We start from the raw sequence: 24,071 nt of genomic DNA on the forward strand, positions 1-24,071 counted from the left end.
TCTGAAGAAGCGAATTTTCAAGATTTCTCTTTTACTCCCTTGAACAAATGGTATTTTGGGATATGGGGAAAATTAAGAGAGTAGTAGGGATGGATGCCAGATTTGAGAAGGAGAAATGTGTGATTCAATGCCAGATGTGTGAGGATTGTTAAAAAAAAACAAAAACAAAAACACAAAACCTCACCTGAAGATCTAGTTGGCTTTATTAAATGATTCATGAATTGGGCAACATCCCATCTAGCACGTAGAGGGGAACCCACAAAAGTTGTACAAAATGGAAGGGTTTTATAGGAAGGAGGAAAGGGCAAGAATTGATTAGCAAAAAAAAGATCAGTTCTGGCAAGGTCATTTTCCCATGGGGGGAAGGAAGGGCAAGGCATCTAATCATGTAGATTACCTCATTTTCCTTTGTTGTTGGTGGTGGGTGGGTGCGGGGGGTTATGGAGAGAACATGTGACAGATTACTTTTTTTGGTGCTGATCAGAAAATTCCTAACTGACCAGTTAAGACTATATTTCTGGGGGAGGTTGAAACTGCAATTAAGTGTTAGATATTAAGCCCAGATATGGTGACTTGGCTTGGCATAAGTGAGTTCATCTTGGGCCTGTGGTGTTCCTTTTAACAGGACAATGTCAGGTTTTGATTTGAGGAGACCCAACGTGGGTTACTTCATTACCCTGAAGACTTTTACCTGTGTCATCTCTCTTGTCTGAATAGCTTTGTTCTGCAGATCTGAGCTGAACCAGAGAAATATGTTTTAAACTGGGCATAGAAGGTCTCACTTCAGAGAAACTTCCTTGCTATTTTTAGCTTCATCGTAGATGATCCCAATATGGCATGGGTGATTCTGAAGAGACCTGGTTTGTCTCTAAACCCAGTCTCCAACCTGAGAACCTTACCAGGCATTGCTGGATTACAATTTCTTATTTTCACTCTTAACCTGATGCAATGTGCCACGTGCAATTCCTATGCAATTTCACTACAAACAAAATATCGTCATCTGTTCTCAGGAGCAGTTGACTGGGCAGGAAGGGGAGTGGGGAGTGCTCTTAGGACCTCAAACAAGTAAAGACATTAATTGGTGTAATTTACTAGATAAATATTATAAAGTTTACTGCAGGGCGCCTGTGTGTACTTGGTTGTCCCAAGTGTTTTGCAAATCCTACCATGTATATATACAAGTGATTTCCATGAGCAATGTACATATGATTGCCTGCCACTCCATTATCAGGGAGCTTGGACTAGACATAGTCCCCTTGTGTTACAGAAGGTATGGACACTTTTGTTACAAATGACTGTCCCAGAGCTTTGAGGAATGTTTCCTTATTTTATCTTTTTAAATAATTCTTGTGTTTTTCAGGGTCAGGATGTCATCTTTCTGTTTCTGGGTAAGTTTAGTGGAGTGTTTGAGTCTAACACCAGATGGGTATATCACTCTTTGTCCACAGCAAATGTTAAGTGTAAAAGAAGATCTGTTGCTAAATCTTGCATGTAATCCTAATGTTGCTACGTCCTTGAAACATATAATTTAAATAGACAATTACCTTATTTTGATGACAAAACCAGTTTATGAGCTGACATAATCAGTGGTTTTTTAAAAAAATGTCATTTATGAATATGAGTACAAATTACCAAAATATTTTAACAAAGTGAACCTATCCTGCCAAGTACATTAAATTTTCTCCTTAATTGATTCTATTGACCAGAAGGATAAGTTCACATGACAGTGGGACTACAGCATGTGAAAGGGTTCAAGGGCCGAAGAAGGATACATTAGAGCATAAAAAGATGAGAGGCACGTTTTGCAATCTCTCACACATATTTATTTGTATTTACATATTTTTTTAAAGGGCAATAACTCATAAATCTGTTGCTTTTGTTCCACTTAGTAGCTGGCAGTTTTCCATTCCATATCCATGGGGCAGAATAGAAACTCATCAGCCCGGGGCTAGAGGTGTATTCCTGACCCCTTCCCTCCAGCCCCGCCCCCACCCCCTCCGGGAGTCAGGATAACGCTAGGGAAAGAGCTCTTGGGACAAGAATTCAGATCCTGACTCTCCCCCTCCTTGGCCACGTGTGACCTTGGGCCAATTAATTACTTGGCTTCTGTTTTCTTACCTGTAATCATTGTTGTAAATGATGATTAAAGGAGGTAATGTACACAGCACGGGGCCCGGTGCAAAGGCACGAAGCGCATTGTATCTCTGAGCCTTAGTGTTGCCACCATCCCACTAGTTCTGTGCCTCTTCTATGTGGGGGAGAGGAGGAGCCGCTGACCTCTCATGGGACAGGTGCTGAGCAAGCTTCCTGAGGTACATGACCTCATGACTCTGAAGGTCACAGCTGATCAGCCTGAGATTCGAACCCAAGCCGATCTGACTCCTATGTCCTTGCTGGTCTTCACGAAGCCCTCCTGGGGGCCTAGACTGAAGAGGGACCAGTGCCTCCTTACATCTGTGTGGTGCTCTCCAGGCTTGAAGCATCTCCTCATATTCTCTTTTTTTGTCCTCTTCAGAGACTATCAACACCTAGAGAGCAAGGGGTGCGTCCTTGATTCCTGCATCTCCAGAGCCTGGCATGGTTCATGGTCCATCACATGCTGGAACAAACACAGGCTCAATGAGTGATAGATTTTTATGTCACTGCTTACCACAAGCCTGTGCCGTGTCAGGAGGACCGGGGTAAAGCTTACAAAGCACTTAACACAACTTGAAAAATGCAGGTTCTTATTGGCATTATTGGGGAACAGGTATTACTTACTTGGAGTGATCAAAACACAACCCCTCCAAAAGAAAAACCCACTAAATAATGGTTTGGGCTCTCAACCCAATTCTTGTGCTTCCATTTGGCTTCATTGCCCTTCAGTCTAGGTGAAGTGTAGATCTATTCAAACTGGCAGGTGTTGGCTGCATAATAATCTGCATTAAAGAGCACACAGCGTTATTGAACACCAACGCATATTGTAACTGATGTTCCTTTCTCTCCTTGCTTCTTTTTTTCCCCCTTCTTCCCCTTGCTTCTGCAGACATTTGTTGATTATCTATTTTATGCCAGGGTTTTATTATTTGCTGGAGATTTAAAAGGAATAAAGTAAAGAAAGCTATAATCTCATATGAAGATGGGACACTTAAACAACTAACTGTAATATAAATGGAAAGTGGTATAGCAGAGGCAGGTACAGAGTGCTCTGCAAAAACAGAAGGGAGAGAGGATTAGTAGGGTAATGACTCCTAGCTGCTACAACAAACAACTTCCAAATCCTAGCGAGCTAAGACAATACAAATTCATTTCTTACTTATACAGTGTCCACTGCAGGTGACATGGCTCTCCTAGGTGACCACTTCCAGGTGGTGATTCAAGGACCTGGGCTCTTGCCTTAGTATTTCTAGCGGTGTCCTTGCTTCCATGCAGGTGGACAGGGGAGAGGGGGGAGAGAATCAGGCACGGACCTTTTGGGGTCAGACCTGGAAATGGAGCTAGAACTGTCCCCACTGAGATGCAAGGTGGCTGCGAAAAGGCATCCTTCCAGTGGACCTGCGAGGTAAATGCTAACAGTTTGGTGGGCACAGACATTGTCTCCGCAGAGGGAATCGTTATTTCTGTGGAGCGGAAGAATGGAAGTCCGCGGATCCGAGAGGACTCTGCAGAGGGGGCCCCATTTGCCTCACCTCTTGAGGAATGTCCAGGGTTTGGCCATCGGGAAAGTTACGGGGCATTCCAGGCAGAGAGACTCCGAAGAACTAAGCACACACCTGCGGCCCTCTGTACCACGGTCAGGGGTGTGGAGCTGTCAGGTGAAGAGGCCTTTCAGGCGGCATTCTGCCGTCACTGCCTCCCCTTGCTCTCTTCTCGCCCTTGCCTTCCACCGTCCCACCTGCTGGCGGCAATTTCCCATTTGGCTGACGTAGCCTCTAGACTCTTTTCCCGTGAGGGCGGGTTCTCTGGTTGTGCGTGCTGTGGAGGGGCCACAGGCGCATCTCCCCCCGTGGGAGTTCTCTTCACACTTGCTTTCCCCCTTCTTGGCACCTAAGGTGTGGACACACGATCTAGGCTCAACCCAACAGAGGCCACATCGAAAATGTCCGCTAGGGACACAGAGAAGAAAGGGTAGCTGGCAGCCAGCGGTGCTCCCAGAGGTGGGCCAAGTAGTCTGTGATTTAACAAACCCTTCAGGTGCTTCTGATGCGTGCTACAGTTGGACAGTTTCTCTTCGCCGACTCCACCCTCCGTGGGAGGTTTCTGATTCAGAGCGTCTGGGGTGGGGCCTGAGGACAAGCAGGTAGTGCTAATGCTGCGGGTCTGGGGACCACACCCGGAGAGCCTTAGTGCTACCACAGTACCTCAAAAATATAACGAATAGAACAGAGAGGGAGGAAGAACACAAATGGATAGGTCCTCCGGCCAGAATGAAAGAGAACAAAATGGGAGGCTTTGGGGTGCAACTCTCCGGCTCTCCTTCCCCTTTGCCCTCTGAGCACACACCTCTCATTTCTGCCCAGCCCTGCCCACCACATTGGCCCACTTCGCGTGGGTCAGACATTTTAGAAATGCAACTTTCTTTTCTTTTTTTCTGTTCAGGTGTCAGTTCTGACATTAGAAATATCTCGCCAAATTAGATCACAAATAAGCCAAGAATATCCTTAAAAATGCAGGTAATCAAAGCGTAGTATCAGAACCTGATCATTCCCTCACACATCCATGGTGACGGCCCAGGGCTGCTTTCTTCACAACCTGGCAGACATTCTAATTCTGACTCACATTTTTCTAAAAGGGAAAAAATTACCTGTTAGACAGATGCTCCTTAAAGAAGATTCTTTCTTAGAGGAACTTTATAAAAGCCACATTTGGACATTATTTGTGTGTGAAAATTGTGCTCTTCCTGCTCATAAACTTTTCTGAAACAGTTTTTTGTTTTTTTTTTTTTGTGGGAACTTGAAAAGGGCTGGTAATTTTAAAACGTCATCTGTGACACTGATATGCTTTTGGTAGCAGATAAATGCCACTAGCTGGTGTAAAGACAATTTGCCTGGAAAATATGAAGTGCTATATATCCAGAATTACTAGGCACAGAGTAAAACTCTCCATTTGTTAAAAAAAATAATTCCCCAGACACTGACTGGCAGTAGCTGAGTTCTGGGCTGTGCTTTATTAATCCTTCTGTTCACTCTGCATGGGACACAAGAGGCTGGTCAGAGAGGAGTTCTTAATGAACTGTGTGTGAGGGGCCCCTGCGTTGCAGGAGGGGACACGGCCTGTTCGCCGCTTCACATACAAGGCGTAGGGAACACACTAGGTAGTTTGAACATGCAACCCCCATCCCAGCTTTCCTTCCACACAAGGAACAATGTTATCAGCATGTAATCTCAGTATTTTGCCCTTGACATAAAATTCTGCCTGCTGCTCTGATATCCAGTAGCTCACTCCTCACTAATTTGAAATAGGTCCCGGTGGATTGGCATCCCCTCCATCTGAATTGCAACACGCACTTCATCTCCTCCTGCTTAAAATGAGGATGAGCATGCTTATGGCGTTTAAGAGTCGGAGGCCGCTTCAGGGATAGGTATTTGTAAGTTTCATGAATTATTTATTTAAGCAAATGTATACAGAGCATTTATGTGTTGGAGTATATGCCTGATCACACTCGAAGGGGTGTCGTGGAAATGTATCATGCCCCGGCATCACCATTTTGACATATGTAGTGGGTAGAGTCAGAACGCCGCTCCTGGGATAGAACAGGATTAGTTCAGTTTGGAGTCATTTGGCTCTCATGATGCAAAACTAAGTAAATGTGTTTTATCATCTCCCCTGTTGTGTAAGGATAAAGCCCAGCCTGGATCTATTTGGGCTTCATGCCTGGAGTTTTGAACTAAACACAGTCCCATTGGTGTGTTGTAGGATTTCATTGTTTTTGTTTTTATTTTGTTTTTCCCTTTCAGCAAGCACAAATTCAGAAAAACAGCAGTACTTGCTATAAAGGTTTATAGTGTTTTCCTTACAGGGAGGTTCACGAAATAGTATAAATCAAGTCAGATTTTTAAATATTTGTGTAAGACCGAGGCTCTGCTTCCCCTGTTTCCTTGGCGTCTCCTGTCTCACACGTACACACGCGGGCATACACAGCTAGAGGTCTGCCGTAACACTTAGCCAGGCATTCAGGTGTTTAATTTGGAGCAGTGCAGAAAGTGAGGGACCCGAACAGCCCCTCCTATGTCGGAAAATCCAGCCTCAAGTTTGCTTCAAACACTTTACTCCATCGGGTGTGGAAACAGTTCTTGGGGACAACTTCTTGATGCCCTGGACGTTCTCACCTCCTCCTTTCTGGTCCGTTGGAGGGTAAAGATGGTAGTGAGGGAATCTAGAATAAGCCCCCAGCACATAGGCAAGCAGGCACTCCTCTCTGCAAAGAGTTAAGGGGTAAACTAGCAAAAGTAAAAGCTTACCAGATACTCAAGTTTGTACCTAAGTGCCCAGTATTTCCAAAATCATTTGAGGAATTAACTTAAAAGTCAATCATCAGCCAGCCGGTGTGTGTCAAAAAGAAAGGGCAAATTGCATACATTCCTTGCTTAGTTGCCCCTGTGAGGTACACTGAATTGTACCGTGACCTCCTGAACCTTTACCGATGACCTCTAAAAGTCCCCCATGGAAGGGTAAATATAATTGCTCGCTGAGATGCGTCCGTCCTGAAATCTCCGGGAGACAGAAATATTAAAACGAATAGACTGTGCCCGGCAGATCGCTTCCTGCCAGTGATAAGCAATCTTGCCTATTAAGTGTCTCCCAGTGCAGGCAGATACTTACATTCCATGCACGGTCACAGGCGCGGCGTGGGATGATTGATTGAATATATCTATTCTTTGTATACAGCTAATGAACTGGGGATGGTTGCTTAAAAGGAAGACTGATAGAACCCCGAAGTCTATAGCCAGATTCTGGCCAGAAGGAGGATGAGAGAGCGGTCCAGGGAATCAGAGTAAAGGGGGAGATAAATCAGGTAGATAGGCATTATAAACAGGCCTGGGAAGCTGGGGCTTGCAGGCAGTGTGAGGGACTCTCCGAAACGGGGAGAAATGAGGAAATGGAGCGCTGATGAATGCTTCGCTGCCTTCCGTCCTTAGCACGCTTGGGCTGAGCAGCCATATGTGCTTTTTAAAAAAGAATCTTCTTTCTAAATCCTAGAAACACTCGTCTGAAAATACGGTAAAAATGGGACCAGCGCCCTTCTTTTAGATGGGAGAAAGCACCTAGGTAAACTAAATTGCTTCATAAGTTAAGCAGTCAAATTTCCTGATCTTTATTGTTCTTTAAAAGGAAAGTTTAAAGTTTATTATTGTTGTTTGAAAAAATAAAAAGGAAGAGAAAGGCCCATGCTCACTGTGAACACCTAAATAGTTCAGTGTTTTTAGAAGTGCAGAGGGAAAGTTTCTTTGGAGGGGTCTTCTGTTCCTCCTCCAGAGGAGTCCATAAGTTTGTATGTATTTTTATATTCATTTCTACCCAAGTGCAATGCATGCAATAGGAATTGTACACAAATAAAACACCTTACGTGTATTGATCCTTTTATTTACAAACAGGATATTGGCAATATGCATCCTTGTTGGTATGAATAAATTAATCTTGCTTTTTCTAAGATGCCATGATGTATTTCACTAGTTCCTTATGTTAATCTTAAAGATAAAACAGTTATTTTACCAGCAAATATTGGTTCATTTGGGAATGACAGAGACTTGCAATTCGGGACATGCCAAGTATGGCAAAGCCACAGACAAGTCCCACAGACAAAGGAGAGGAATGTTACTTTATGGAGGAGAAGGAGGAAGTTGGGAGGGGTTGTTTTGAACAAAAGTCCCTCGGAGAGAAGCAAGAGTTCAGGGTGATGACAGTTTCTCATTGCCTGAGTTGCAGGGGGAGTCGATTTTTTATAGGCGATGCAATATACATCTTTCCCTGTTGGGGCTGTAATTGATGATTCTTTCCTGTTGAGATTCTTTTGGGGTCTGTAATTGACACTTCTGTTGTAGTCTGCAATTGACAATTATTTCTATAATTAATATTTGAGTGATAAGGCTTCCCCTTCTGTGCTTCCCCTTCTAGCTTCTGACTCCATTTTAGTGAGGCTTGCGGTTATTAATTTTCACATTACAAATTTACCTGCGAGTTATTTCTAGTTCTTCTGCTCTGCCAACCAAGGCCATTAGGAACATCTTGGTGGTTGTGTGTAAGTGTCTCTGTAATGCAAGCTCCTAGATATGGAATTGCTAGAACCCATGGTACACAAATTAAAAGTCTGAGGAATATTGCAAAACTGCTTAACAAAAAGGTTATTGCAACGTGCCATCCCACCAACTATGTGTAGAAGTTTCCAGAAAAGCTGGGCGGTAGTGGGTGTTTTCACACTTTTGACATTGCCAGACTGGTAGGTGAGAAATGTTTAATTTATATTTCTTTAATTATGGAGTTGAATGTCATTTCATATATTTACTGGACATTTTTATTTCTTTTTCTTCGTATTGTTTATGTTGTTTGCCCGTTTTTTTTTTTTCATGTTTTTCTTTTTGATCTTCAACAAGTATGAAACATGTTAATGTACTTTGTCCATTGTCATGTGTGTTATAAGTTACTTTCCAGTTGGTCGTTTGCAATCTTATCTTGTTTATCAAATATATATTTTTATATAAAATGTTTCATTTTTATGTAGTCAGAGTTGCCTTTATGTCTTATGAACTCATGGTGAAAAAGATCATCCCCCTTCCCATCCCAAGATTTTGAAAAATGTGAATTATTTTCCTAATGGTTTGCATAATTTAAATTTTACATTTTAATCATTGATCCATCTGAAATATATTTTATGTTAGGAGGGAGATCCCGTGTTTTTGTTCTGTATGAACAAGTTTATAGTCCCAACATCGTCTGTTAATTAAACTATCTAGCCCTACTGACTGGTAATGCCATCTTAACTTGGAACCAATTCTGGACTCTTTTATTCCATTGATTTTTCAGTCTCACACGGAGTCAATTCTTTTTTTTTTTTTTAAGATTTTATTTATTTTGAGAGAAAGAGGGAGCACAAGCAGGGGGCAGGGGCAGAGGGTGAGGGAGAAGCAGACTCCTCGCTGAACAAGGATCCTAATGCGGGGCTCCATCCCAGGACCCTGGAATCATGACCTGAGCCGAAGGCGGACGCTTAACTGACTGAGTCACCCAGGCGCCCCAACACAGTCAATTCTGTGCTGTTTTAAGTATTATTTATTTTGTAAATACTTGTCATATAAGACAATATTATTGTCTTTGAATACTTGTCAGGGAACATTCCCCACATTAGGTGTCCTCCTCCCATTTTCCATAATTGTTACCTAGGGATAAGACAGGAGGAAAAGAGGAGAGACTTCAATGTGTGGGTGCCCCTGCCGGATCCTGATGACCCTCTCGGTGTGCAGTTCTCCAGCTGAGACAGTGGACATTCACCTGGTGAGCCCCAGAGGGCTTTCTTCAACTTCCTTGGTAATAGGGCCCCCTCTTGATGGAAAAGCTGTCAGGACTAAAGGCAGTGCTATGTTTCGTAGTTTCTCTTCTGTTTGTGGACTCCACAGGCAGCTGGTCAGAGAATGGCTTCCTCCTTTTGGTTATGGTGGTTTTGCTTTATATATATAGAGAGAGATATACATATATCTCTCTCTATATATATATGATGTTCCCCTGCATGATTTCCTCCACTACTTGGCACTGACAAACTGGCTTTATCTTCATACCTGATTTTATTGTCCATTCTCACCTTGTGCATTACGGATAGGATAGCTGCAGGGTCCGTTTGCAGAACTCCCTTTGCCTCTGGAGCCAGTAGGTTCTGCATTCTTGTCAGCCTGCCATTTCCTCGGGAGTGTGTCTGTCTGTCTTCTCTGAATCCCGGCACCAGGCAGAGCTCCTGGCACATATGATCACTCCAGAAGTGGTTGATAAGGAAGAAAGGACCAAAGGGAGGGGAGGGAGAGAGGAGCAAGATGATGCACGTGTGCACCAAGCATTTGGAATGAATAGAACATCTGTCAGACACAAGGGCCGTGAGGTCTGTCCTTAATTTTGATCTTGTGATCTTGTTTTAGTGTTTTAGCACTCTGGGGTCTTGTTTACTCACACATTGATACCACTCAGTTACCCATATGGGGAGTAGTTAATACACCAGTTAATAATATTGACTTTGGCATCAGTCAGATGTGAATGTAAGTAATGGCCATACCACCTGCTGGTTTTTGATTGGTTTAATTTACTTTTGTAAACCTCAGTTTTTCCTCCTTAGATTAGCAGTGAGGTTGAAATGAGATAATGCACTGAAAGCACTTGACACAGAGCCTGATATGGGGTGTAAACACACGGTAAATGTTAGCTCCTACTAATAAGATTTGTTATTTTTATTATTATTACTACTATCTTATTATTATCCAGTGGTGAGGTGATGAGTGCAAGTATTTCTTTGGCCATAAGGCCATAGGTGCTACACTGAGCAAGATAATGCAATTAAAAAAAAATTAAGCACCATGATGATTGTATCCAAAGAGGTATTTCTGGGGAACTAACAAAACTTAGCCACTTTGTTTTACCAAAACATTGCTGTCCTTCTGATGATGGATTGTTGTTAACAAGGAGTTAATGTAAAGCAGAAAGTTGACATGTTTTGCATCTAGAAGGAATGATTGAAGGAAATTAATGCCACATGCTCAACTCTTCAGTCTCAGGGCCTTTGCACTTGCTCTTTGCTCTGCCTGGAAATGTCTTCCCCTCTGTATCTCAATGGCTCCTTTTCTTAGTTCTTTCAGAAGAGCAGTGTATCAGGGAGGCCTTCGCTGACCCCCATTGTCACACAGCACACCACCCCAACCACAGGCAGTTCCTTAGTCCTCACTACCACCTGACGTGTGCATGTATTTTTATCTTTTCAGTTTTGTTTTATTGTGGAAAGAGCGTTTAACATGAGATCTACCCTCCTAACACATGGTAAGTGTACAATTGAAGATTATCAATGTCAGGGACACTGTGGAACAGAGGATCTCTAGAACTCATTCATCTTGTGTCATTGAGGCCTAATGCCTGCTGATTAGCAGCTCTGCATTGCCTCTTCCCCAGCCTCTGGCAATCTCCATTCTACTGTCTGATTCTATGAGTTTGACTGCTTTCCATAAGTCATATAAGTGTAATCATGCGGTATTTGTCCCCCTCTGACTGGCTTATTTCACTTAGCATAGTGTCCTCCGTATTGTCACAGATGGCAGGACTTCCTTCTTCTTTTAAGGTTGGATACTATTCCATTGTATGTATATACCACATTTTCTTTATTCATTCATCCATCATTGGGCATTTAGGTTTTCTCCACATCGTGGCTACTGGGAAGAGTGCTATAATGAACATGTGAGTCCTAATCTATTTTGTATACTTATTGTTTGCCTGTGTATTGTCCCTTGTTCCCCATTAGAACCTAAGTGGCATGAGGACTTAGTTTTGCTTTGTTCACTGCTCTATCCTCAGAGTCTAGAATAGAGCACTGTCCTCGACTCAGATCCCAGCACCTGTTTCCTTTGTCCTTAATTACGTCCTAAGTTGGAAAACCTTCTCAGTCCAAGTTCTAGGCCATGTATGAAAAAACTGCCAGTGTGGCTGGAAAAGTGATCAGCTTTGGTACCCTTGGAAATTCAGGGTCTTGTGCTTGGTCCCCCTTGAGTATTGGTCCCAGACCCAGAACCGTGACCCACGTTCCCATGATTTCTGAGGTCCATCCTCTTGAGCCATGAACAATGTCGTGTATCAGGCCCAAGTCACTTGCAAGTCCGGTTTCAGGTGAAGAACCAGACCCACTCAGGATTAGCACCATCAGCTTTACAGATCATTTGCAAAATGTTCCTTCTCCTCCCCCTTGCCCTCTCTCTGTTCTTCCATCCTGTTGAGACTCTTGTAGCTACTCATAATTCTTTCTTCCGGAACTTTGCAAACTTGCTATTCTTAGCTACTTGTAATCATTTTGTTACAGTTTTCCCCACGAGAAAGTAAACCCCATGAAGGATGGTACCCTGTTTGTTTTATGAACCGCCCTGACCGGACCATCAGGCATAGTGCTTTGCCGTAGTCAGAGAATATTTACTGAGCGCTGATGGATGGATTGGTTTTTGTTTCACCTTCCCATCCACACTGCATCCCAAAGGTGGTATGAATGGGCTGCCCACTCCTTTCCAAGTCTGCCTTCAGCATCACATTCCTAGATTGCTCTAGAGGCCTCCTGTTTGTTTGGTCTTTTCCCCTCTAGACTCTTCACCCTGCAGTGTACCTCATACAGCAAGCATCTCAGAAGGATGCTCTGGAAAGTGTGGCCCAGAGCACTTCCCTCTTTTTTCCACAGCATACAAATCTTTGCCTACTGGACAGCATCCAGAATTCCTTGCCTGGTTTTCTGGGCATCAGACACCCTGGCCTCATGTTTCCCTTCTGTCTCACCTCACTTGTCCCCAACATCTTGCTTCTGCCAAACCAGACAACTCGCCTTCCCTAGATACGCCCCACATTTTTCTCATACGTTTTTGTTCATGCGGTACCCTCTGTCCGAAGAGCCCCCTCACTGTCCCTCTACCTACCCTATTCTGTGCATCTTTAGGTCCTAAGCTTAAAAAGAACAACGAATCTGGTCAAATCCTGAATCTGCTTGGCCAGTGGATAACACTGTCCTGAGCTTGTGCTTAGTAATCCGTCAAATGGTGGAAATAATGGCACCTGTGAGGGTTCAATTAGATACTGAATACAGGTGGTTTGGCAGAGAGTAAGCACTTATTCCATAAATAAAGTAGTTATTTCTCTTCAAAGCCCATCTCAAAAACATCCCCGTCTGTCAGCTCCCTTCTAATCTTCCCAGAAATGGTCTCTCTTCTTCCTTAGCATCCTCTTGGAGGTTGTGGCAGAGTTGCCCATGCATCAGAATGCTTCATCCACATGTTCTGACTTCGAAGATGAGAAACGCCTTGAAGTTAGGAATCGTGCCTCGTGTTCTCTACAGGACTCTGAACATCACGGTTGCTCCAGAATTGTTTTTTTCTCTTTTAATGGACTGAATCATTTTGCTGCTTCTCAGGCTACTACTTTCTATCACAATATCCTATAGATTAGGTAAGGATAGCCTATTTTTCACTTCGGTAATGGTCCAGCAGTGAGGCCCTGCTTTTGAGCTCTTAATATGGCACCAGGAAAATCACTGGCGTTGAAAGAAACTAGATCAGAGGGTGAATAAAAAGGCATTTGACGAGGCTCTCAGTGTAACAGAATGTCTCACTCATCTTTTTTCCTTAGTCTTTGAAATAGACAATGGCCTGGAGCCTTCTCGGCAGATGGACCATGTTTGTGCCTTAGTCACTTAACAGCTATTAGCCTAATTCCATACACTGCAGCCAAATTAAATAATAAGTAAGAGCCTATGAAAAGCTGGTTTGGAGACAGTGTTACTACGTCTCGCTCGATGGCCTTCTTGGAAGCACATGCTCCCGCTCCATGCTGTCAGCCTGGTCCTGGCACTAAGGAGTCTTCCACACAGAGGCAAGAATGTCCTGACTATAAATTCCAGCTTGCACCCATGGCTCCTATCCTCCGTGCCACTGACCGAGAAGACGACTCACGATGATGTGATTTCTGCTTTCATTGGTCAAAAGTTTCCTTAGTGGAGAGCGTATGACCTGCAAATGTTCACAGTGAGGAACTTTTGGGTCTAAATGTCTCTGTCCCCAGGCAATGGTCTCAACAGGAAGTGCTTCTCAACTTCACCCCTACTGCTAATGACTGTGTCCTCCCTTGAGCACCCTTCACCCTGAATCTGAACATCATATTTAATGGTATTTATTACTTTCATGTTTGCATTATGAATCTTGGTATATTCAGTTCCTGAAGGGTAGAGACTCTGTATTGTTCATCTATGTACTTCCTGTAAGTTTAACCTTACTTGTAATATGTTCGTATATATACATATATGTTCATATATATTTTCAGTAATTTTTGAATCAATGCCTGCAAACTCCTAGACATTTTAACTTTATCCTCTCTTTTCTCTCAGCTCCTCTATAGAGGACCCACATTCTTTCTGATGTGGGCAAACAGTTTTTTGTATTTGTAAAATATCTCTATCAACTGTCAGTGCTCATTACCTGGTTGTCAAGGGGTTAGATTCAGACATCTTCTAGAAAGTGTGACTGCATTTCTTCACTTAAATTTCGGCAGAAAATAAAAGCAGAAAACTCAAGTTTCATTAAACGGAAGAAACTCATTACTCTAGTGCAAGATCCTTATTGCAAGTTATACTTCATAAATAAGCATACAGGGTTCCCAGGTGTTGGTAGCTCTGACTGGTAGCCAGACCTTCACTTATATGCTGTCTTCCTACCTTTGCAAAAAAGCACTCCCCTAGAGTACAGAGAAGAAAGACAAATTAAATCAGAATTGCTTTTTTTTTTTTGCTGTAATTCTGCTAGTGAGATGTCATGTAGATTTAAGATTCCCTGACCCTTTATGTATCACAAACCCACATATTTGTTCGGGTTGGTTTTATAGATTTAGCAGAATTAGAAGGTAGCCACTCATCATGGCTTCTGGACAGAAACCATAAAATTCAGCTTCCTCTAGCTCCTGGCAAAGAAGAACATGGGGTAGAGAAGTCAGATACTGGTTAGTTTTCAGGCATCAGGAAGAGACTGGATAGTCTGTTGTCCTGGCAACATTTCTTTGATGTTGCAATAACCATGGGAAATGAAGTGCTGAGTTGTCCAAAAATAGAGGCATAATATATCCCCCCCACCGATGTTTTTATAAGGTATTTTCAAAACATATCTTAAGACTAACAGTTGAGATCCGTTTTTCTGGTTATGAGGGTAAGGTGTATGTGATATCTAAGGCACTTAGAATGGCAGAAACCAAGTTAGTAAGGCATGTGTTTGTGTGTATGTGCATGTGTGCGTGCATGTTTGTGCAGAGGACGGCCAACAGGCTTTTCCAGACAACACACTACCTAGAGGGGCATGAAATAAAGGGATTATAGTATTGAAATTATGCTCAATTCTTTGGGCAAGTAGACAGTTTCTACAACCTAATCCAAAGGAAGGGCTTTCTCTAGGTAAGTAATTTCATTGAACTGGTCATGTTATGTGGTTGGTTTTCCGTGGTCTTACTGGCCCGGCACCATTAAGTCTGGTTGAGGCTGAGTGCTAGACAAACTACATAATGGCTTTAGGCACCCAGACTTCTGGAGAGTTGCAGTTCACTTTCTAATGACAAAGGAGGAGGAGGAAAGAATAGGAAAAAAAAGAAAATTGATTGTAGGCTGAAAAATGTTTAATAAACCAAGAGGAGAATAGATAAGGAGATCACAGGTCAGAAGGAAGACGAGAAATAAATGATGTGCCATAAGGAGAATGCAGACCGGCCTCCTGCCCTCTGGTCCAGGCCTGAGGAAGCATGGGGACTGCTCTTATGGCTCAACAGCACCCAGACTATGGGCCACGGCAGCACCTGGATATGTGCAGAGGCTCCTTCTTTCTGCAGAGAGAAGATGACCCACTTATGTACTTCATTGGGTCCACATTCAACCAACACATTGACTTAGGGCTCCCAATGCTGTGGCCGGATTGTATAGATTGTTCTTTCCCATCAGCACCTCCAGGGAGCCTGCATGCCTGGTTGGCAATTTCTCCCCATAGTGCTTGGCACAAACTGTGTGCTCAATTAACTTTTACAGAATACACTTTTTTTTTCAGAAGCAAAATCATTATATGTTTATGGTGGAAAGTTTTAGTAAACATTGACAAAAACACACACACACACATACACACACACAATGAAAACCATCTGTAATTCACCCAGCCACAGTTCATCACTGTTAACATAGTCGTATATACGCTTTCAGTTTTTATTTTATATGGCTATAGATCTAATTACATTTCTGATTTACAAAAATGAACTTCTGTATTACACAATATGTTGTTATGTGTATATAAAGTATCTTTCCATGTCCTTAATATTTTATAGATTATATTTCATGGCTACCAAATATTCTATTTTATAGACAGCTCATTGTTACTGAACTAATCACCTTCTCTGGTTGAACAGTTAGGCTATTTTCAGTTGTCATGCTGTTGTAAATACCATTCAAATTAATATATTTTTTTAAAGATTTTATTTATTTGACAGAGAGCGATACAGTGAGAGAAGGAATACAAACAGGGGGAGTGGGAGAGGGAGAAGCAGGCTCCCAGCTGAGCAAGAAGCCCGATGCGGGACTCGATCCCAGGACCCTGGGGATCATGACCTGAGCCGAAGGCAGACGCTTAACGATTGAGCCACCCAGGTGCCCCAATATCTTTGTTTTTAAGTCTTTATTCAAAACCATGATTATTTCCTTAGGATATATGATTCCAAGGGGAATTGTAGCAGGGAATATGCAAATGGCCAGTGCTTATTGATACATGTTGTCAAACTGTCGTCCAGATAGGTGCCACCGTGTGCTCCTTAGCAGGCCTACTATAGTGGGGTAATTTCTTGTGTCTCCCCCACCAATTCCCCATCAAAGCTGACTGTGTAGGTTTCTAGTCTGATAGGTAGGTACATTGCTTTGAGTACAGTGAGTTTGAAATTTTCCCTCACATACTGATTGACTCCGATACTTTTTTCCCCTGGTTACCTACACACATGAATCCTGGCTGGGTTCCCGAAAGTGACAATATGACAACTGTTAGGCTTTCTCTTTTTTTTTTTTGGAGAGGCATTAGGTAGAAAATATACCTCATCAGATGTGTTAAAAATATATTTTAAAATATAAGCGGAAAAAATGTAGATGATTAGAGAGGCTGATTATAAACTGAGGGCAATTATAATAGTTTTTAAGAAAGGCAAACACTCCAAAGATACGCAATGATAAAAGAACAAAATGTCTTAGGAAATGCACTCATTAGGTGAGAATTCTATACTGAGTGTGTTCTATCAAGAAAAGCTAGAAGAAACACCGCACCCCTCCCTATGCTCAGTGCTCTCCTATGACTTAAGGACAGAGTGATTTTGTACTAGTGTCCCCACCAGGGACACATCCTACCCTAGCTCACTGATACCAAAATATTCTTCTCCATGCTTTAGCTTTTAAAAATAACAGCAGAAAATGACCATAGGGACGCTCAGTGACGTTTAAGAATCCTGGGGCAAGGCAGCCTGTTCTTAAGATAGCTCCGTCCTTGTCTTGCTGAATTATTTACAAAACCTGTGGGGGCAGAGCCTGAGTGAAGGCACTTCCTTTCTGAACATGCTCGAGAACTCCCAGGGCCTGGCGGGGAAGCCAGTGTCTCTAGGATGTCTGATACCTGGAGTCCGGGAGTCTGCCATTGATTTTCTTTAGAAGAAAAACCTTTCTGCAAATGCCACAGACCTACATTAGCCAGCACTATAGAGACCTGGTCAGAGGCAGGCAAGGAGAATAGGGAATTCCTTGTGCTGATTTCATCTCTTTGGGATGGCTGTTTCCTTTAATTCCCATAACAGTGGCAGAGAGAAGATGGGTACCCCCACATCTAAGCTGGGATAGTGACCTTGAGTGTTTGAAAGTCTTAGTTATTAAAGACACGATTAGAGCCATCCACACTAAAAAGTCATTTGGGAGTTGAGGGGTATGGGTAAATGATGAGCATGGTGTTTGGATTGATTTCTTCTCAACTGAAAGGTGATTTCAGCTGGCTTTCCCAGACAGTTTATGATACTTTGTCATGACTTTGGGTCTCTGGCCAGATTTTTCAGTTAAGTTAAGCAGGGAGACTCTTAGAAAGGAGGAAACCTTGAGAAGACTCCACGCCTTTGGGGCTCCTGCTGAGTATAAATTCATCTTAATGTCTGTCTCTAGGTGAGTTGGGCCACCATGCAGAGGGACGCTCTCCCCCAGGACCTTCCTTCCAGCTCAGGGATGATGTTCTCCAATTCACATTTACTAGCTTCCTTCTCATTCCCTTAAAACTTGCATTTCTGTTCTAGCTACAGCTACCTTGCCACTCAGTGATTGGCACCAGGCACCCCCTTCCCTCCAGGGTCAGCTTCTTGTCTTTGCAGAGCAGCATCCACCTGAAGCAATGCTAGAACACCCAGAGTCATGTAAGAAAAAGTGAACAGTTCAGGGTTTGGAATCAGAAGAGACCGTGAATTCAAATCTCTGCCACTAAGTCACTCTGTATCATGAATCAGATTCCTGAACTGTCCAAAAGGGTGGATGAATATACTTTTATTCCTCAGGCATCTATCCTGTGCTGTGTGCTTGTGTCCTGTCAGTTATCTCATTTAATCCTGTTAATTTTATCGGAAGTAGGGACGATCACCCCTGATTTACATATTCGTTAACTGGGGTTTGTAGCCATCTGAAGTCATAGAAACTACTAGGTGGTTACGCCAGGATTGAAACACCAGTTTTTATTTTAGTGCAAATCTTGTTTTCTTTCCAAGAGATCACAGTTGCCTTACTTCCCAGGACTGTTTTGAGGATCAGGTGAGTATAACACCTATGAAAGATGAAACAGTCTTACCATTGTTTGGTTAGTGTCCTATTGCTTTTCTAGGATAGTCACCGATCTGTTATTAAAAGGCAAGTTTCCAAAGGCCCTGATTTTGAAGGGAAATAAGACCGCTGGAGAAATAAGGGGCCTTGGAGAAATAAGGGAGGGAGGCTGTTTTGTCTGTTTATCCCAGGAAACCAGTTCCCCTATAGCCTCATTCCAGAAGGTCTGTTTGTTAAACTGGAAATGTGGCCGCAGCTCTGCTGTTTCACCGCTCTGGACTCTGGGCTCCACTGACCAGTCTCTGCTTCCCTTTTGCTTATGTCCACTTGTGCTAAAATCATTCTGAAATATCGCCTTATATCATCACAGGGCTCATGCACCCTTAAACCCTGGAGCCCAATTCTTACTCATGATTTATTGTATTTTTATTTATTTCATGAACAATACACATAAAAATAAAGATAAGACATGTAAGAGTATTTTAATTTTCATCTTGCTAGTCTTAAACATCCACTGTTTGTATATCTCTCTCTCTCCCCCTGGAGCATTTTGGAATAGGGAAGATAACATTCATCATCTTATCCTATTTTCCTAATCTCAAATTGGAGGGTGTGGAGTGTTCATATTAATAGAGACTTTTTAGTGCCAGAGAACTCTTCCAAAAGATACAGGTAGGTGGGTATACATATTTACTTCTGCTATGGCTTCATGTAGAATGTTTAAAGATCCTAGAAATGTTGCTCTAGGAATGGAAGTAGAAGAAGCCGCAGGCTTCATGGTTGATTGCTTTTCTGATTGGTGCCATAAAAAAAAAATGCATTAGAGAGAGAATGTTTGATTTAAAGAGCTCCTAGATGCCGACACTACCTCTGTTTGTTTTCCTTCCTTTAGCAGAAACCTTGTAAAATTTTTATGAAGCATTAATGGATCTGAGATTTTCTCAAGCAAATTTTATGAGGTGAGCTTAATCCCGCACATCCGACCCAATTTAGCAGTCTTTAGAGACATAGAACATAAAAAGCTCTTGGAAAGTATCTTGGGTACCTCAGTGCCATAGGGGAAATGGCATCAGGCAAGGAAAGGAACGTTGCTCATCCAGGATGGTTTGACATGAAGTTCCAGCCCCCACTGGTGATAAAAGGAATAACCATGCAGGATGGAGTAAAGAGATATCCTGGCCACAAAGAATACCACACAGGTGAGCCAAACTGCAGGGATTAAATCTTCATTTATAATTTAGCACACACTTCAAGAACTTCCCCATATCCCTCTATTCATCAATGAGAAAATCGCATTAAGAAAAACAAAAAATTATTTGTATCAACAATTCCTGTGATGTGAACCTGAAATCAGTGGCTTTGATCTCAGAGAACACACACACACACACACACACACACACACACACACACACACACCACTTTCCCTCCGCCCCAGTGTGTTTTCTGTATCTGAAACAAAAGGGCTTTGAGGATGATAAATTAATTCTGGTGTATGCTGATGGGTGAATTTGCACTTTGTAATGTGAAGTTTGGTATTCCACAAACCAGGAAGATCAATGAGTCCTAGCAAAGTAGTGAAAAATGGGAGTCCTCCCTAGAGGAGTCCTCCCACTATGCTGCTTTTGTCCCACAATGGCGAGTTCTGGTCATTTATTATGGGCATTCCATTAAATTTATGACTAGCTTAACAGGGGGAACAATGTCCTTAGGAGGAGAGAAAGGGACCCTCACTTACTGAGACATCTTAGTGCTCTGTTCAACAACTGTGAAGAGTCTGAGATTTTACCTGACTTTTAAGCTAACAAGGTAGCTTGCTACTCTTTCTTGGTTGCTGGCAGAAGACAGAAGACTCCTGGGTCAGAGACAAAGGGCTTCACTACTCCTGGCACAGTAAGGGGCATGAGTTTCATGTTCATACCTGTCCCTTTTGTCCTTCAAGTCTAGGAGAGTGATGTGTGTGGCCTAGGTAGATGCTACATACTCAGTTTGCATGACTATGGGAGGGGGCGGGGGGGACAACAAAGGATATTGACAGATGTCTTGTGAGAGAGTTGCAGGGCCTGGGGCCATCCCCTCCTCTTTCTGATACATTTTTCTCTAAGGTTAAGGGGACTAGTGACCAAATTGTGATCAGAGCCATCAGGAGAGGTAAGGCAAACTCAGCAGTTGGTTAAATTAAGGTGTTTGCAACAGTTTGGGAGTACTGTACCAGGTTCTTTTCCTCATGAGGTAGGGTACCTGGGTAGTTCTGAAAGACAAAGGGTGATTTGTGTCCCTTCCTCCCTGTACCTCCCAGGATCTGAGGTATCCCTCCCCAGGAACCTGGGTTTTTGCCTCTACTTCAACAAAATTGGTGTTCATATCTAGTAGCTATTATTTCACCTTTTCCAATCATCTCCTGCTTGTACTTAGATCTTTTATCTAGCAGAATCAAGTGCAAGAGTCTCAAGGGTATTTTCATAAAACTTACAGAGATGCATTATGTCCCCACTTTGGCCTATGTGGGCCACTATAGAGGGATTTGGAAAAGAGCATACTCAACCACGTGGCCATTATCCTTTTGATCTAGGACCATGTTGGTCCAACAAAAGAATCCAGGAGTATACACCAGAATTGAGTTTGAATCCTCTGGATCCCCTTTTGGCCATGCTGACATCCAGAGGGTGGACCCACCAGGCTGTCCTGGGGTTGCTTTTATGGGAAGGAAAGAACAACATGCCCAGGAATGGTCAGGGCGATATCTTGAATTTTCAGGAAAGGCTTTTATAACCCTTCCCTTAACCCCCAATTTATTTTGTCCTGTTTATTATCCAGGAAAGGACTAAAAAGAAATGATTTCTTTCTTGGAACAACCACATTCAGGAACCAAAGTGATATATTAAGGTGTGTGTATTAGGAGGAGGCAAGGGAAAGAGAAATCTTTTTGATTCAATTTTTCAGAAGCTGTTCCAACATTCACTGATATCAGATGCCTGTGGCTGATAGGGAGAATAAAGGTCCATCAAATACCTTGACTATCAGCCCTTTGTTGAGTTGCTTTAATGATGAAAGCTATAGTACTGCTAGACTACAAAGGTTCTAAAAGCTCAACACATGACCCAGATTAGTTTTAAGGGCCACAGAGTTTGTGGCTAAATTAGCAGATTATATTCGAACAGCAACACTGTACCCTGAAAAATGTCCACCATAGTGAGGCATCATCAATAGCCCCGAAGGAAGGGATTGAACAGTCAGATGTTGTCAGTTTTCCTGTAGTTGGCAGGAGCAATGCCCCAGGCAGTGGACCTCCCCACTACCACAAGATAAACAGGTCAACTTCGGCAGGAGTCACAAGTGGTGGCCTTTGCATTGGAAACATAGAGGCATTTGCCATGTGCCCGGGCTAGGATGGTAGATGTGTTGTCATGAAAAGTTCAGCAGTGCATCCAGGCATCAGTGGTGCCCATCAAAGTGGTGTAACTTTATCCCAGTCAGTGTCATGAGAGAACCAGTCCTTGCTGTGGGGATCTAAATGAGTAACCCAGGTGGTTTAATTAGCAGTTCTGTTATTTGTTTCCACAGCTCATAGCTCCAAAAAGGGGTATCTCATCTTTAAGTCTGTAGTTTTCTTAGTGGTAGACCAAACATCTAGGCTGTGGACAACAGTCCAGGAATCAGTACAAATATAACAAGATTCATCAACGAGAGTATTAGCCAGAACTACGTGAACAGCTTTGAGCTCTGCCCACTGAGTGGAATGGCTGTGTCCATTTTTGGTTCTGTTCTATTGGAGCTAAGGTTGAACAGCTGCCACCATTTAGAGGACACTGTTGGGTTTCAGCTTAGCTGAGCCTTCAGTCAACCAAGTACAGGAATTTAGGGGAACATCTGTGAACTGAGGGCTTCACTGGGTCAGTGGCTTTGATTCAGACAATAGAATTGGGGCTAGTTTCCTCAGAGGGATAGCTGACACTTTTCCTGTAAAACTGAGATACCACTGAACTAGGCAGGCTGCATTCTTGAAGAAATCATTTCCACTTGTTGAGCTCTCCCACCTTGACAGTCATTTGGCCCTAATTAAGACACCTCAGAATGGGAATATCAGACTGGAGATTCTCAAGGCCTCTAAGGGTCACATGTTCAGTTTTGACAAGAGCCCAGTAACAAGTTAGTAGCTGCTTTGCAAAAGAGGTGTGTATCTGGTAGCCACGTCAGAGAAGGAAAGGGCCAAAATCCCAAGGCACACCTCTGGGTGAGCCAGCCTCTCTTTGCCAGGGGCTCCAATCAGCAAAGTCATCACTCACAGAAACATGTAGCTCGGAGGGGTTTTTAGGGTTATGGGACACCAAAAGTAAAGAGCATGCCGCAGGTGGCTGGACAGCTTCCAACACAGTCTGTTGGTTTGGGCCCCATCAAAGGAAGCTTATTCGAGAGTTAGTCAGTATAGAAGAGCAAGTAGGATGCTGAAGTCAGGTAAATATCTTAAAGTATTGAAGCTAAAGTAAATATCCTTTTATCTGTTACCCAGAGAGTCCAATGAGATGCCAGACCTTCTTCTTGGTGGCAAGGGACTGAAGAGATAGCAGTTTTCCCTTGACGTCCAGGGGGGACTGGATATTATAAATCTGTCCACATAGTTTGAAGAAACTACTTGTCAGTCAGGTCCTTGAATTTCATAGGGGTTTATCAGCCAGAGTTCCTTGCTGGTGGAGGTGTGATAACACTGCATCCAGGGTCATTGAGACTGAGGTTTCTAACTTGCCGATCAGCCAGATATCAACTGGCGAGTAAAAGCTTTGGACATCAGAGAATAGAGGCATTAGTGCTAAATCTTGACCCAGACCCTGATGACACACGTCAGGGGAGCTTGTCCCACTGGCACTTCTACCTCCAGCTCTCTCTAATCAGGAGGATCCCTCTGACATTTCTGGGATGTGAAAGTACAAGCTTATAACACATCAGTTCCTACTGTTGGTGGAGAAGCAACAGCAACGACAACAGTACATTGAATTGGTTTAAAAGGCCCAGCCTGCTAGTTCGCATTAACTTCCTTCTCTTACTGTTAACCCTACTCAAACCTCATGAGCTGAATCTGAGTACTTCTGCACAATGGGACCTGGTAGAATAGTGACTTAAAAGCCATCCTAAGTGGGATGGCCTAGGGAATACTTTGATTCCCTCCCCTCCTCATGGTTCTTTAACATACATGGGGACAGGGAGACCTCAGCCCCATCCCTAATTATCTTTCTCCTTAAGGCAGCTGAACAGAGTAGAAGGGATCAGAAGGATGAAGGGGTTTGGAGGTAGAGAGTAGCTCCGTGCCAGTAAGCCAGGAAATACCAACCAGACAAATTTCTGGTATTTTCAGGTTACTCAGAGTTCTGTATCATCATTGCTAAAGTCATTTAGTTTAGCTCTGGGGATTCCTGGGCTCAACAGCTATAGACATATTGTCTTTCCACTGGGGTTGTGAGGTTTGCTGCCCCATTGTCCTGATAACATCCCTTCCTCCTACCTGCAGGAGTATAAGGAACAACCGATCACCCTTCATGGGACT

General features: G+C 43.0%; 1 protein-coding gene and 1 pseudogene across 9 annotated transcripts in view; one reads left to right on the forward strand and one right to left on the reverse strand.

The window, feature by feature from the left end:
* NTM (neurotrimin) overlaps window positions 1-24,071 on the forward strand; it is a 962,773-nt gene that overhangs the window by 592,099 nt on the left and 346,603 nt on the right. The window lies entirely within an intron of this gene.
* The window catches only part of LOC112840502 (ribosome biogenesis protein NSA2 homolog pseudogene), a 79,402-nt pseudogene continuing 59,357 nt past the window's right edge, over window positions 4,027-24,071 (reverse strand).

The sequence above is a fragment of the Callorhinus ursinus genome, unplaced genomic scaffold (assembly GCF_003265705.2).
Source record: "Callorhinus ursinus isolate GAN/ISIS: 27379988/994484 unplaced genomic scaffold, GSC_fseal_2.0 scaffold19, whole genome shotgun sequence".
NCBI classification, from domain to species: Eukaryota; Metazoa; Chordata; class Mammalia; order Carnivora; family Otariidae; genus Callorhinus; species Callorhinus ursinus.